Source organism: Nycticebus coucang, chromosome 13, assembly GCF_027406575.1.
Source record: "Nycticebus coucang isolate mNycCou1 chromosome 13, mNycCou1.pri, whole genome shotgun sequence".
In the NCBI taxonomy this organism is placed as follows: Eukaryota; Metazoa; Chordata; class Mammalia; order Primates; family Lorisidae; genus Nycticebus; species Nycticebus coucang.
Window position 1 is genome coordinate 68,534,209 of NC_069792.1, and position 13,733 is coordinate 68,547,941.

Genomic DNA, 13,733 nt, shown 5'->3' on the forward strand with positions numbered 1-13,733 from the left:
AAGCCTAAACTCAGTAGAAGAAAAGAAATATCCAAAATCAAATCAGAGATCAATGAAATTGAAAACAAAAGAATCATTCAGAAAATTAATGAAACAAGGAGTTGGTTTTTTGAAAAAATAAATAAAATAGATAAACCATTGGCCAGACTAACGAGGAATAGAAAAGTAAAATCTCTAGTAACCTCAATCAGAAATGATAAAGGGGAAATAACAACTGATTCCACAGAGATACAAGAGATCATCTCTGAATACTACCAGAAACTCTATGCCCAGAAATTTGACAATGTGAAGGAAATGGATCAATATTTGGAATCACACCCTTTCCCTAGACTCAGCCAGGAAGAAATAGAACTCCTGAACAGACCAATTTCAAGCACTGAGGTCAAAGAAACAATAAAAAATCTTCCAACCAAAAAATGCCCTGGTCCAGATGGCTTCACTCCAGAATTCTATCAAACCTTCACGGAAGAGCTTATTCCTGTACTGCAAAAATTATTCAAAAAAATTGAGGAAGAAGGAATCTTCCCCAACACATTCTATGAAGCAAACATCACCCTGATACCAAAACCAGGAAAAGACCCAAACAAAAAGGAGAATTTCAGACCAATCTCACTCATGAACATAGACGCAAAAATTCTCAACAAAATCCTAGCCAACAGATTACAGCTTATCATCAAAAAAGTCATTCATCATGATCAAGTAGGCTTCATCCCAGGGATGCAAGGCTGGTTTAACATACGCAAGTCTATAAACATTATCCACCATATTAACAGAGGCAAAAATAAAGATCACATGATCCTCCCAATAGATGCAGAAAAAGCATTTGATAAAATCCAGCATCCTTTTCTAATTAGAACACTGAAGAGTATAGGCATAGGTGGCACATTTCTAAAACTGATTGAAGCTATCTATGACAAACCCACAGCCAATATTTTACTGAATGGAGTAAAACTCAAAGCTTTTCCTCTTAGAACTGGAACCAGACAAGGTTGTCCTCTATCACCTTTAGTATTCAACATGGTGGTGGAAGTTTTAGCCAATACAATTAGGCAAGACAAGGAAATAAAGGGAATCCAAATGGGAGCGGAGGAGGTCAAACTCTCCCTCTTTGCCGACGACATGATCTTATACTTAGAGAACCCCAAAGACTCAACCACAAGACTCCTAGAAGTCATCAAAAAATACAGTAATGTTTCAGGATATAAAATCAATGTCCACAAGTCAGTAGCCTTTGTGTACACCAATAACAGTCAAGATGAGAAGCTAATTAAGGATACAACTCCCTTCACCATAGTCTCAAAGAAAATGAAATACCTAGGAATATACCTAATGAAGGAGGTGAAGGACCTCTATAAAGAAAACTATGAAATCCTCAGAAAGGAAATAGCAGAGGATATTAACAAATGGAAGAACATACCATGCTCATGGATGGGAAGAATCAACATTGTTAAAATGTCTATATTTCCCAAAGCAATCTACCTATTCAATGCCATTCATATCAAAATACCAACATTGTACTTTCAAGATTTCGAAAAAATGATTCTGCGTTTTGTATGGAACCGGAAAAAAACCCATATAGCTAAGGCAGTTGTCTGTAACAAAAATAAAGCTGGGGGCATCAGCATACCAGATTTTAGTCTGTACTACAAAGCCATAGTGCTCAAGACAGCATGGTACTAGCACAAAAACAGAGACATAGACACTTGGAATTGAATTGAAAACCAAGAAATGAAAGTAACATTTTACAACCACCTAATCTTTGATAAACCAAACAAGAACATACCTTGGGGGAAAGACTCCCTATTCAATAAATGGTGTTGGGAGAACTGGATGTCTACATATAAAAGACTGAAACTGGACCCACACCTTTCCCCACTCACAAAAATTGATTCAAGATGGATAAAGGACTTAAATTTAAGGCATGAAACAATAAAAATCCTCAAAGAAAGCATAGGAAAAACACTGGAAGATATTGGCCTGGGGAAGGACTTCATGAAGAAGACTGCCATGGCAATTGCAACAACAACAAAAATAAACAAATGGGACTTCATTCAACTGAAAAGCTTCTGTACAGCTAAGGAGACAATAACCAAAGCAAAGAGACAACCTACACAATGGGAAAGGATATTTGCATATTTTCAATCAGACAAAAGCTTGATAACTAGGATCTATAGAGAACTCAAATTAATCCACATGAAAAAAGCCAACAATCCCTTATATCAATGGGCAAGAGACATGAATAGAACTTTCTCTAAAGATGACAGACGAATGGCTAACAAACACATGAAAAAATGTTCATCATCTCTATATATTAGAGAAATGCAAATCAAAACAACCCTGAGATATCATCTAACCCCAGTGAGAATGGCCCACATCACAAAATCTCAAAACTGCACATGCTGGCGTGGATGTGGAGAGAAGGGAACACTTTTACACTGCTGGTGGGACTGCAAACTAGTACAACCTTTCTGGAAGGAAGTATGGAGAAACCTCAAAGCACTCAAGCTAGACCTCCCATTTGATCCTGCAATCCCATTACTGGGCATCTACCCAGAAGGAAAGAAATCCTTTTATCATAAGGACACTTGTACTAGACTGTTTATTGCAGCTCAATTTACAATCGCCAAAATGTGGAAACAGCCTAAATGCCCACCAACCCAGGAATGGATTAACAAGCTGTGGTATATGTATACCATGGAATACTATTCAGCCATTAAAAAAAATGGAGACTTCACATCCTTCGTATTAACCTGGATGGATGTGGAAGACATTATTCTTAGTAAAGCATCACAAGAATGGAGAAGCATGAATCCTATGTACTCAATTTTGATATGAGGACAATTAATGACAATTATGGTTATGGGGGGGAACAGAAAGAGGGAAGGAGGGAGGTGGGTGGGGCCTTGGTGTGTGTCACACTTTATGGGGGCAAGACATGATTGCAAGAGGGACTTTACCTAACAATTGCAATCAGTGTAACCTGGCTTATTGTACCCTCAATGAATCCCCAACAATAAAAAAAAAAAAAAACTCAAAATGTCAGTAAGAAAAAAATATTAGTAAATATTAATCCCATTAAAAAGTGGATAAAAAATATAAACAGAATTTTTCAAAAGACAGACAAATGACCAACAAACACATGAAAAATTCCTCAACACCATTAAGCATCAGAGAAAATCAAATTAAAACCACAATGAAATACCACCTTATTCCTGTTAGAATGACTTTTATTAAAAAGTCCAAAAACAATAGATACTGGAATGGATACAGAGAAAAAGGAATACTTTATGCACTGTTAGTTGGACTGTAAATTAGTATAACCCCTGTGAAAAACAGTCTGGAAATTTCTCAAAGGACTAAAAGTAGGTCTGGCTTTCAATCCAGCAATCCACTACTCAGTATCTACTCAAAGGAAAAGAAGTAATTTTATCCAAAAGACACCAGAACTTCAATGGTTATTGCAGCAGAATTCACAGTTGCAAAGATGTGGAATCAACCCAAACTCATGAGTGTTTTAATATCCTGTGCTATATGTACACCATGGAATACTACTCAGCCATAAAACGGATGAATTAATCCCTTTTGCAGCAATTTGGAAGACCAGAAACTATTATCCCAAGTAAAGTTTCTCAAGAATGGACAAACACCACACATACTCTCTAATAAATTGGAACTAACTGATGGACACCCAATTACAGAGAGGAAAGTAAAATTCACTGGAATCAAGAAAAGTGTATGGCGGGAGCAGAGGAAAGGCAAAACCCCACCTAACTGATACAGTGAACACAATTAGGATGATGGCTGCACTTACCTCCCTGACTCAAGGCGTGTATCAAAAACATCTGTACTCCCTTACAATTTTAAAAGAAAAAGATAAAATGAAAAAGTTAAAAATATTAATGTTCAGACCAACCAATATAAATAATTTTGATTTGTACACATTGATAGTTTATTTCTATTTTCAGAAATAATTTAAAGACTGACTACAACTATTTTTTCAATCCACTTATATAAGAACCAATTTATTTCTTAATAACTAAATCTTTGAAAAATATGCAATTATGATTATTTTAGCATTCATTTTTCACCTGCAGAGATGTCTTTTGGGCAACACAGCAAGAGCCTGCCTCTGCAAAACATTTTTATTTTCAATGGCTGGGCATGGTGGCCGCACATGTAGTCCCAGCTATTCAAGAGGCTGAGGTGGGAGGATCACTTGAGCTCAGGGGCTTGAACCTGCAGTGATCATGCCACTGAGCTCCAGCAGCCTGGACAACAGAGTGAAACCCTATCTGTTAATTTAAAAAAATCCTAATCTGAATAATAAAATACAATATGGCCTCAAAGTGAATTAATATGAGCTCAGTAAGCTCTTTGAATGCATCTAGTTAGAGCAAAGCATCTCAAGGTTTGGAAATCATCTGAGGACTATTTTAAACTGCAGATTCTGATTCAGTAGACGTGGGACAGGACCTGAGAGTCTGTTTTTCTGAAGCTACTGGGTAATATCAATGCTGTAGGTGCACAGACCACACTTTGAATGGTAAGGCTGAAAACTACATAGCTGTCATTCCATGAGCTTTGTTCTTCTGAGTGCTCAATTTTATACATTGGATTCTCTTATTCCGAGGCACAGTGCCTCATTCCACAACACATTCTCACTGAACTTAGAAACCTCTATTGTTCCATTCACGTGAGCTTTTTTCTTCATTTCTACACCTATTTCAGTTAAAGGCTTTGTCTATGATACAGACAACATGAGTTTATATCAATCTGTAAATTAGATTAGCTATTTTTCAAGTGGGAATGGGAGAGTATCCCTCTTAATCTCTTTCATTTTTTTTTTAATTTTTTTTTATAAGACAGGTCTTGCCCTGTCACCTATCTTTATTCTTTAGTTACTGGGAGAATGAAATCGAACTTTAGAACACATTATTTGTCAGACTACATTCGTGTCTCACACACAACAGCTGCCTCACTGTGAACTCCCTCATTTTCAATTTTGTATTAATTTTGATAAGTTTTTTCCTAAGGAAAACACTTGTGGAGTCTATTACAAGATTGGTGGGCTCACACTGTGATCAGAGACAGATGCTTAAGGGAATAGTGGAGTCATTCTGTGATTTACGACCATTCCTGGTAGGGGTTTGAGTGCGAGTGGGAGGGGTGAGTAAAATATGTAAAGAGTATTGCAATCTCATGGCCATCTGTGCTAACTGCATGCTGCTTGTCTCAAACAGACAGGATGTCACCAAATGTTACTAGTTGGTTTCAGTTTTGAAATGTGTGCCCTTCAAAATTATTCATGCCAATGGGAGAAGATATTTGCAGCTTATATCTCCGAGAAAGGTTTAATAACCAGAATCCACAGAGAACTCAAACGCATTAGCAAGAATAGAACAAGGGATCCCATCGCAGGCTGGGCAAGGGATTTGAAGAGAAACTTCTCTGAAGAAGACAGGCATGCGGCCTTCAGACATATGAAAAAATGCTCATCATCTTCAATCATCAGAGAAATGCAAATCAAAACTACTTTGAGATACCATCTAACTCCAGTGAGACTAGCCTATATCACAAAATCCCAAGACCAGAGATGTTGGCACGGATGTGGAGAAAAGGGAACACTTTTGCACTGCTGGTGGGAATGCAAATTAATACATTCCTTTTGGAAAGAGATATGGAGAACACTTAGAGATCTAAAAATAGATCTGCCATTCAACCCTGTAATTCCTCTACTGGGCATATACCCAGAAGACCAAAAATCACATCATAACAAAGATATTTGTACCAGAATGTTTATGGCAGCCCAATTCATAATTGCTAAGTCATGGAAGAAGCCCAGGTGCCCATCGATCCACGAATGGATTAATAAATTGTGGTATATGCACACCATGGAATATTATGCAGCCTTAAAGAAAGATGGAGACTTTACCTCTTTCATGTTTACATGGATGGAGCTGGAACATATTCTTCTTAGTAAAGTATCTCAAGAATGGAAGAGAAAGTACCCAATGTACTCAGCCCTACTATGAGACTAATTTAGGGTTTTCACATGAAAGCTATAACCCAGTTACAACCTAAGAATAGGGGGAAGGGGGAAAGGGAGGGGAGTGAGAGGGGAGGTGGGTAGAGGGAAGGGGATTGGTGGGATTACACCAGGGGTGCATCTTACAAGGGTATATGTGAAACTTGGTAAACGGTCTGTGAAGCTAGTGAATGATGCCCCATGATCATATCAATGTACACAGCTATGATTTAATAAAAAAAAGAAAATAAAAAAACAACAACACTGCTCGATATAAATGTTAAATAAAAATTTAAGGAATAAGTTTGAAAAAAAAAACAAACAAAATTATTCATGCTACATTCATTCATGCATGCATCCATCCACTCATGAGTACATTCTAGACACAGCACTAAGATGGGCACCGGGAATCCAACGTTAAGAGATAGATAGCCTCTGACTACAGTTAGCTTTGGGTAAAGAAGTACAGAGAGGAAAACTAGAAGGAGATACAATGGGTTGTGATAAATGCTACACTCTTTCACAGAGTTCTAGGAACATATAGGAAAATACCTTACCCAATCCTGGGAATCCTGGGGAATTTTCACAAAGGAACAGGTCCATTTCGAGGTGTTACAGATGAACAGATGTTGTTCAGGTGAAGAAAAACAGAGGACAAGGTAGAGAGGAGGAAGGTGAAAATACAGTTGTTCTTAGTAAGAAAAGAGATTAGTATGTGCATAATCCAAATGTTGAGAATATAACGTCCCCCATTTTTTAAATCCTGGGTTCCCCATTTCAGTGACATCAGCACCAGCCACTTTATCTTGTTCGTGAAGTAGGAGTAACCCTGGTCTTTCCCATCCTCTTATTCTGCTGCCTCCCGTTCAGATAATCATTTAGTCTTGTCAATTCTTCCTTCTGGCTGTATCTTAAATGTATTTTTTGTCTCTGTTCACAAGGTCACTAAAATTCTACAGAGTTGGTTATCTCTTATTTAGATTGTATAAGAGCCTCCAAATTGATATTCCAAGTTTCAGTTTCAAATCTATTTTGGGGTTGAAAACACTTTATTTTCACTATTGTGATCTTTCCAAAGATAAAATCCCATTACTATTACTCATTTCTGAAATCCTTCAATTGCTTCCCATTTCCCTCAGGATCAAGTACAATTTCTTTAACATGATTAGTAAGACATTAAATCATTGGGCTCCTACTCACTTCTCCAACTTGCTGATCCAATACTTAATACATTTCATATACACTGTATTTATTGATCACCTATGTATGACAGTCACTAAGCCAAATACTCTGAATAAAATAACGAATAAGATAAACAGCCTTACTTATAGTCTATCTAAGGAGACATTTAAACAGATACTCAAGTTATTAGCAACTATGGTAAGAGCCCTTCCTCACCACTTTTAGGGTAAGAATATCCTAGATATTATAAATGACAGTACTCGAGATTATCTTGAACTTGACCTAATCTGAAGTAGATATTATCCCAGACCCTCATTTTTAAAGAGGATCATTATTTTAATAAAAGACATTGCCTTTTATTGTCATTTTATTTATTATAGTAATGCAAGCTATTATAATAGTTAAATACATAAAACTTCACTTGCTTAAGAGGATGCAAACCTATTTCTAACCTCCAAAGTGTTCCCTAAGTAACATAGGAAACCATCACTCACATGTTCAGGTAGATAAAGGTGTAGCCAGAATATCTCTCTCTCTCTCTCTCTCTCTCTCTCTCTCTCTCTCTCTCTCCCTCCCGGGTCCTTGGTCTTGGAAATTTGAAGAATGAATCCAGGAACTACTTCAACTAAGCAGCAGGATAGATTTTATTGATAGATAAGAAGGAAGATAAGACCTCCAGCATAGCGGAGGGGGGAACCCAAGAGGGTGGCCCATTTGGGCCTTTTGTCTAAGGGTTTATATAATGATTTTCTTATCTGATGGGGGACAGGGGGGTTTGGGGAGATGGAATATTCCAACTGTTTTGTGCCAGGGGCTTGAGGGCAGAAGTTAATTTTAAAACTGCCCCTGTATAGGAATGTGGTCTTGGTTCAGATTTTGTTCCCTGCCTGGGGAGTAGCACCCTCTTGTTTAGGGTGGGTTCTCTGATCTTGGAGTGGCAGCTTAGGTGGAACTCCTGTCAGACTGGTTTTTATGAGCCTGTTTTGGGCCCAGGAACTGTGGTCTGTGTGCAGCCCTAGGTAAAGGGGTCCTGCATTAATCCTCCCAGAAAATGGGGTCCATGGCTAGCCCTGAGTGGGGGGGAACCCTGTATCAGAAGTTCTCGTAATAAACCAAGGTTTCTAAGTCTTCTGAACATTGACATCCTATTGACTCTTAGGGGAAAAAGGATTTGAAGGTAGGTTTTAATGAGTCAGATTTGGAAGCAACAAATATCCCTTCCGACCATATTTCATTGGCTAGACTTCTTTCACATAGTGATGCACAAGTGAAAATAAGGTGTATAGAATATAGAACAGATCTGTGCTCAGAAACAGAAGGAAATGGGTTTGAACAATTACCAGCCTCTATCATACTCACCAAAACATAAAAATGAGTAGAAACAATTACTACCCTCCCTGACTGCGGCGAGCTCCCTGCCATTATCCACTGCAGTCTACACCATCTGTCCACATGGACCAACAGGACCACTGGTTATTCAAAGCCTGGCAGAATGCAACACCACCTTGCACCTCACACTCTGAATCTTATTTCAATGATCATAAATTCAAAAACAGATGATCACTTTAAATATCCTTTTAAAAAATCTGCTTGTAGATGCTTATGGTGTTAAGACTCAAATAGCATCATTAGTACTTTTGTTTTCTCTGGGTCATGACTCATCTGTGGAAACATTCCCTCCCATGCCTATCCTTCCCATCCCCGCCTGCACCCCTAGCAATCTGTCATTTGCTCAATCTTAATTGCTTTTCAGATCTTTGTTAAAAATTGCCATTCATGTTTTGCTCTTCAAGATCTCCTAAAATCTGGGTTAGGAACTCTCCCCATGAATTCTAGAGGTATTTTGTGATCTCTATATATGTACACTTAAGAAAGAAAGTGAATTGTGGCCTGGTTAATTCTTGTACACGTGTCTCTAGAACTTAGCACAGTATCTGATACATAATGGATAGTATATACCTATTGTCTGAACTTACTGATGTTTTTCAGTATGGCTGGGATGTAGGCATGAAGTGAGAAAATGGTAAAGGAGAGCATTATAATCTACGGCAGTAGTTCTCAAAGTGTGATCACCCGACTAGCACCATCAGCACCACCTAGGATCTTATTAGGAATGAGTATTCTCAGGCTCTACCCCAGACATTCTGAATTAGAAACTGTGAAAGGTGGGGCTCAGAAATCTATGTTATTCTTTCTTTTTTTCCTTTTCTCTCTCTTTTTCTCTTTTGTTTCCTTCCTTCCTTCTTCCCTCCCTCCCTTCCTGTCATCAGAGGTCTCAGTTGAAAATGATAGATCATAACCACAGATACCCTTCCCTACCAGCAATCAAGTCAATCAAATCTCCTTGTGACTGAGCTGTTGGATGCCAACCATGGTGTTCTCCCTGGGCTCACCAAGGAACACAGAATGGGGACATTACAGAATGTCAGCTGCCCTTCTGCCCATCACAGCACTCCTGGAGATTGAGGGAAGAGAGGCAGCTACAGAAATCTATGTTTTAAGAAGCCCTATCAGCGATTCTGATCCACACTCACATTTGAAAACCCCTGATCTATAAGTTAGCAAGGAGCCTAGGTAAATCTGAAACGAATTTTAAGTAAAAAAATTGACAATCTAATAATAACAGCTACAACTCCTAAAACTTTACTCCTGTGCCCAATGCCAAACAATTGATCTTTTCAGGAAAGATCAGTCTTAAAACAGTCTTGTGACTCATGTAATCCAATTAAATATGGCTTAAATGTGAGCATAGAACTATTGGGCAGGAAGAAAGTGATAAGAATTCAGAAGAGAATGAAGCAGGACATACCATGTAGCATGATGTAATCCACTCAAGTAGAACAACCATCTGAGTAGGAATTACTGACTCAAGTAATTATTTGAAAATTAGGTGATGTGTAATTTCAGACCAAAGGACAAAGGAAGAGCAATATGAAAAAGTTAAGACTGTCAAGCAGGGCTGCATTTTGGCTTCTGCACTTTCAATTCTTAAAAGATCTCAACAAGCTAAGGAGTTGATTCTAAACATTACCCCAAAAAGATATCCCCGAAGAACTGTTTGAGATGACATAAATGGTTTAGAATTAATATGTGAAATGTGCAATTGTGGTATAAAATATTTGAGTCATTAAACAGTGTTAAAATATTTAAGAGAACTAAAGTTTTATTATATTTTACAAGCTTAATTGGCTAGATTTAACAGACTTATATACATATTTAGAAATTTTTGTCAATGTGAAGCTGAAAATTTTTTAAAGATATAAATGTTTTTGTTAAGGAAATGTTAAAGTTTCTGAATGTTTACTGAAGTTATAAATGAAAACCAATATTTTAAAGTCCCTTAATGAGTAAATTTCTTAGATTTCTAAATAGCATAATATGACTCATAAATTAGGCTTAAAAGCTTACAAAAAACTAAGCTTTCAAATTTACAACTTTAAACCCAAAGGAACTTCATTGTTATCTCTGTGTTTTAAAATGCCCTTGGGGACATTGAAAAGGAAGGAACTCACATTTAACACAAAGCTTTACACGACTGACTTAGTCCTTCCAGCAACCCTGTGAGGCAGGCAGTGTTTTTAGCCTCTTTTTATCATGAGCAATGGGTTCAATAACATACACACAGCTAGTGGGGGGGAGCAGAAGAAGGATTCAAAGCCAGCATGTTGGATACCAGAGCCCCTGTTCTGACTACTCTACCCTCTCTTGGCTAGGCCTATTTGGAGCTAGAGGGACAGGCAATGGGTCCTGAGGTGTGGATGGAGTATGCACGTGCTTGGCTTGGAGAGAATCTCAGCAGCAGTAGCAGAACGAGACTGGATAGGGAGCTGAATTTTGCTTCCTTTCTTACCTTCCACTGGCACTCTCTCTGGCTTATCTTCCCTCTCCTGGTTGCTGTCAGGAAGGTACTTAAAGAATAGACCTTTAGGGTGAGATGGTGGAATAATTCCCTGTTGGGGATTTTAACTGGGGAGATGGAGAATTGGAATCCATGCTTCACTACATCATGGCCCTGTCTTCCTACACTTGAGCCTCTGTTTTCTGGCCATACCAGCCAATCTAAGTATTCCTTTACCCTACTACATCTGTTATTTGCTGTTTTTCATGGTGCTGCTTTATTGGTCCTATGTTTATTCAACAAATAAATCTTAAGTATACACTTTGTTTTAGGATCTGACCTGAGGACACAGATTCTAAGGGGTAAGAAAATATATAAACAATTTTAACTATGATGCATGTGGGAGGCCTCTCTTCTGAAGGAAAGTATGAGTAGATTTTCCGTAAACAAAGAAGGTGGGTGAGAGTGTCCCAGGAAGAGAAAACACATATTAATAGGAACTAGAAAGTATTTGACTAAAGGAAATGAAAAGAAGCAAGATTAAAGGAAATGAAAGAAGTAAGAAAGATGGCTGTTCTCAGAGTATGAAAAGAGAACTGGTCCCAAATGAGCCTGTGTGGTCACAGTGCTATGTGTCGATGGTATCACACAATCAGCATGACGCACAAGTATAGCTCAAGAGATCATGTGAGTTGAGTGAGTTGAACAAAGAACACCAAGGTCATCAGTCAGGAGACCCAATCCATCAAACAGGGAGGGAAGTGTTTAAGACAATTAGACATGTATGTGTCTGTGTCTTCCATATACATACAGAAATCTGCTAGTGGAAATAAAGAAAGGTGATTGTGCAGAGGTCAGCAATATTCAGGTCAAGTTCTTATTGAATCACTTGAATCAATTTTTAAAAAGTTACTTGCTTGTCATTTACAGTATCAGAAACTGAGATATAAGAATGAGTAAAAAGGAGCGCTGGCCATTGAAGATCTGTCGTCATACACACACACACACACACACACACACACACATACACACACGAGACAAATATGCAGTTGTCCCTCCATATCCATGGAGGTTGGTTCCAAGTCCCTGATATAAAATGGCATAGTACTGGCATATAACCTGCACACATCCTCACGCCTAATTTGAATCATTTCTAGATTATTTATAATATCTAATGCAAAAAGATACGTAAATTGTTGTTATACTATATTTTTATAGTCACATTGTTACTATTACACATTGCTTTTGTTTTTATTTTTCTAAATATTTTTGATCTGCCATTGGTTGAATCCACAGATATGTAACCCATGGACACAGAAGACCAACTATGTCTGTGAATGTATACCAGTTCTGACAATTAAGTTCACACTTACGGTGGCAGCATGGCACAAATGACTGGGTAGAGTCTCATAATCTTTGTATATTAGTCTCTCACAGTTGTGTTCCTGTGAGAACACATGTGGCTGTGTCATGCCAATGTTTGTTATTATTGTGTGTTTTTGTGTGCTATCATGAGAATGTTGGAGCTTAAATTAGAGCAATAAGCAAACATTTGTAAATTTCTTGTTAAACTTGACATGAATGAAAGTGAATCAGAGACATATTTTATGGGGATAATGCCATGAAGAAAATGACAGTGTACCAATGGATTAAACATTTTTCTGAGGAGAGAGAAACCATCACTGATGAGGAGAGGTCAAGGTGGTGAGTAATGAACAGAACTGATAAAGACATTGCAAAAATTCATGACATTGTGTGTCAAAATCATCCTCTGAATGTGAGAAGCACAGCAGAACAAGTAAACATCAATAGACAAACAGTTAGGAAAATATTTATTTATTCATTTATTTATTTATTTATTTTTATTGTTAAATTATAGCCATGTACATTAGTGCAATCAATGGGTACAATGTGCTGGTTTCATATACAATCTGAAATATTCTCATCAAACTGTTCAATGTAGCCTTCATGGCATTTTCTTTGTTATTGTATGTAGACATTTGTATTCTGCATTTAGAAAGTTTCGCCTGTACCCATTCTAAGATGCATCATAGGTGTGGCCTCACCCATTACTCTCCCTCCACCCTAACCTCCCCCCTTCCTTACCCTCCCTTGGCCCTTTCCCCATATTCTTGTGCCATAGTTGGGTTATAGCCTTCATGTAAAAGCTATAAATTAGCTTTATAGTAGGGCTGAGTATATTGGATATTTTTTGTTCCATTCCTGAGATACTTTGCTAAGAATATGTTCCAGCTCCATCCATGTAAACATGAAAGAGGTAAAGTCTCCATCTTTCTTTAAGGCTGCATAATATTCCATGGTATACATGTACCACAATTTGCTAGTCCATTCGTGAGTCGATGGGCACTTGGGCTTCTTCCATGACTTAGCAATTATGCATTGGGCTGCAATAAACATTCTGGTACAGATGTCTTTGTTATATTGTGATTTTTGGTCTTCTGGGTATAAACCTAGTAAAGGAATTATAGGATCGAATGGCAGGTCTATTTTTAGGTCTCTCAGTATTCTCCAAACATCCTTCCAGAAGGAACGTATTAGTGTGCATTCCCACCAGCAGTGTAGAAGTGTGCCCTTTTCTCCACATCCACGCCAACATCTCTGGTTTTGGGATTTTGTTATGTGGGCTACTCTTACTGGGGTTAGGTGACATCTCAAAGTAGTTTTGAT

General features: G+C 37.9%; 1 non-coding gene across 1 annotated transcript; it reads right to left on the reverse strand.

Moving 5' to 3' along the window:
• Positions 1 to 9,478: 9,478 nt before the first annotated feature.
• LOC128564193 (small Cajal body-specific RNA 6) lies at positions 9,479 to 9,732 on the reverse strand. The gene has a single exon (XR_008374060.1). It is a non-coding gene; the product is annotated as a small Cajal body-specific RNA 6 (non-coding RNA).
• Positions 9,733 to 13,733: the final 4,001 nt, after the last annotated feature.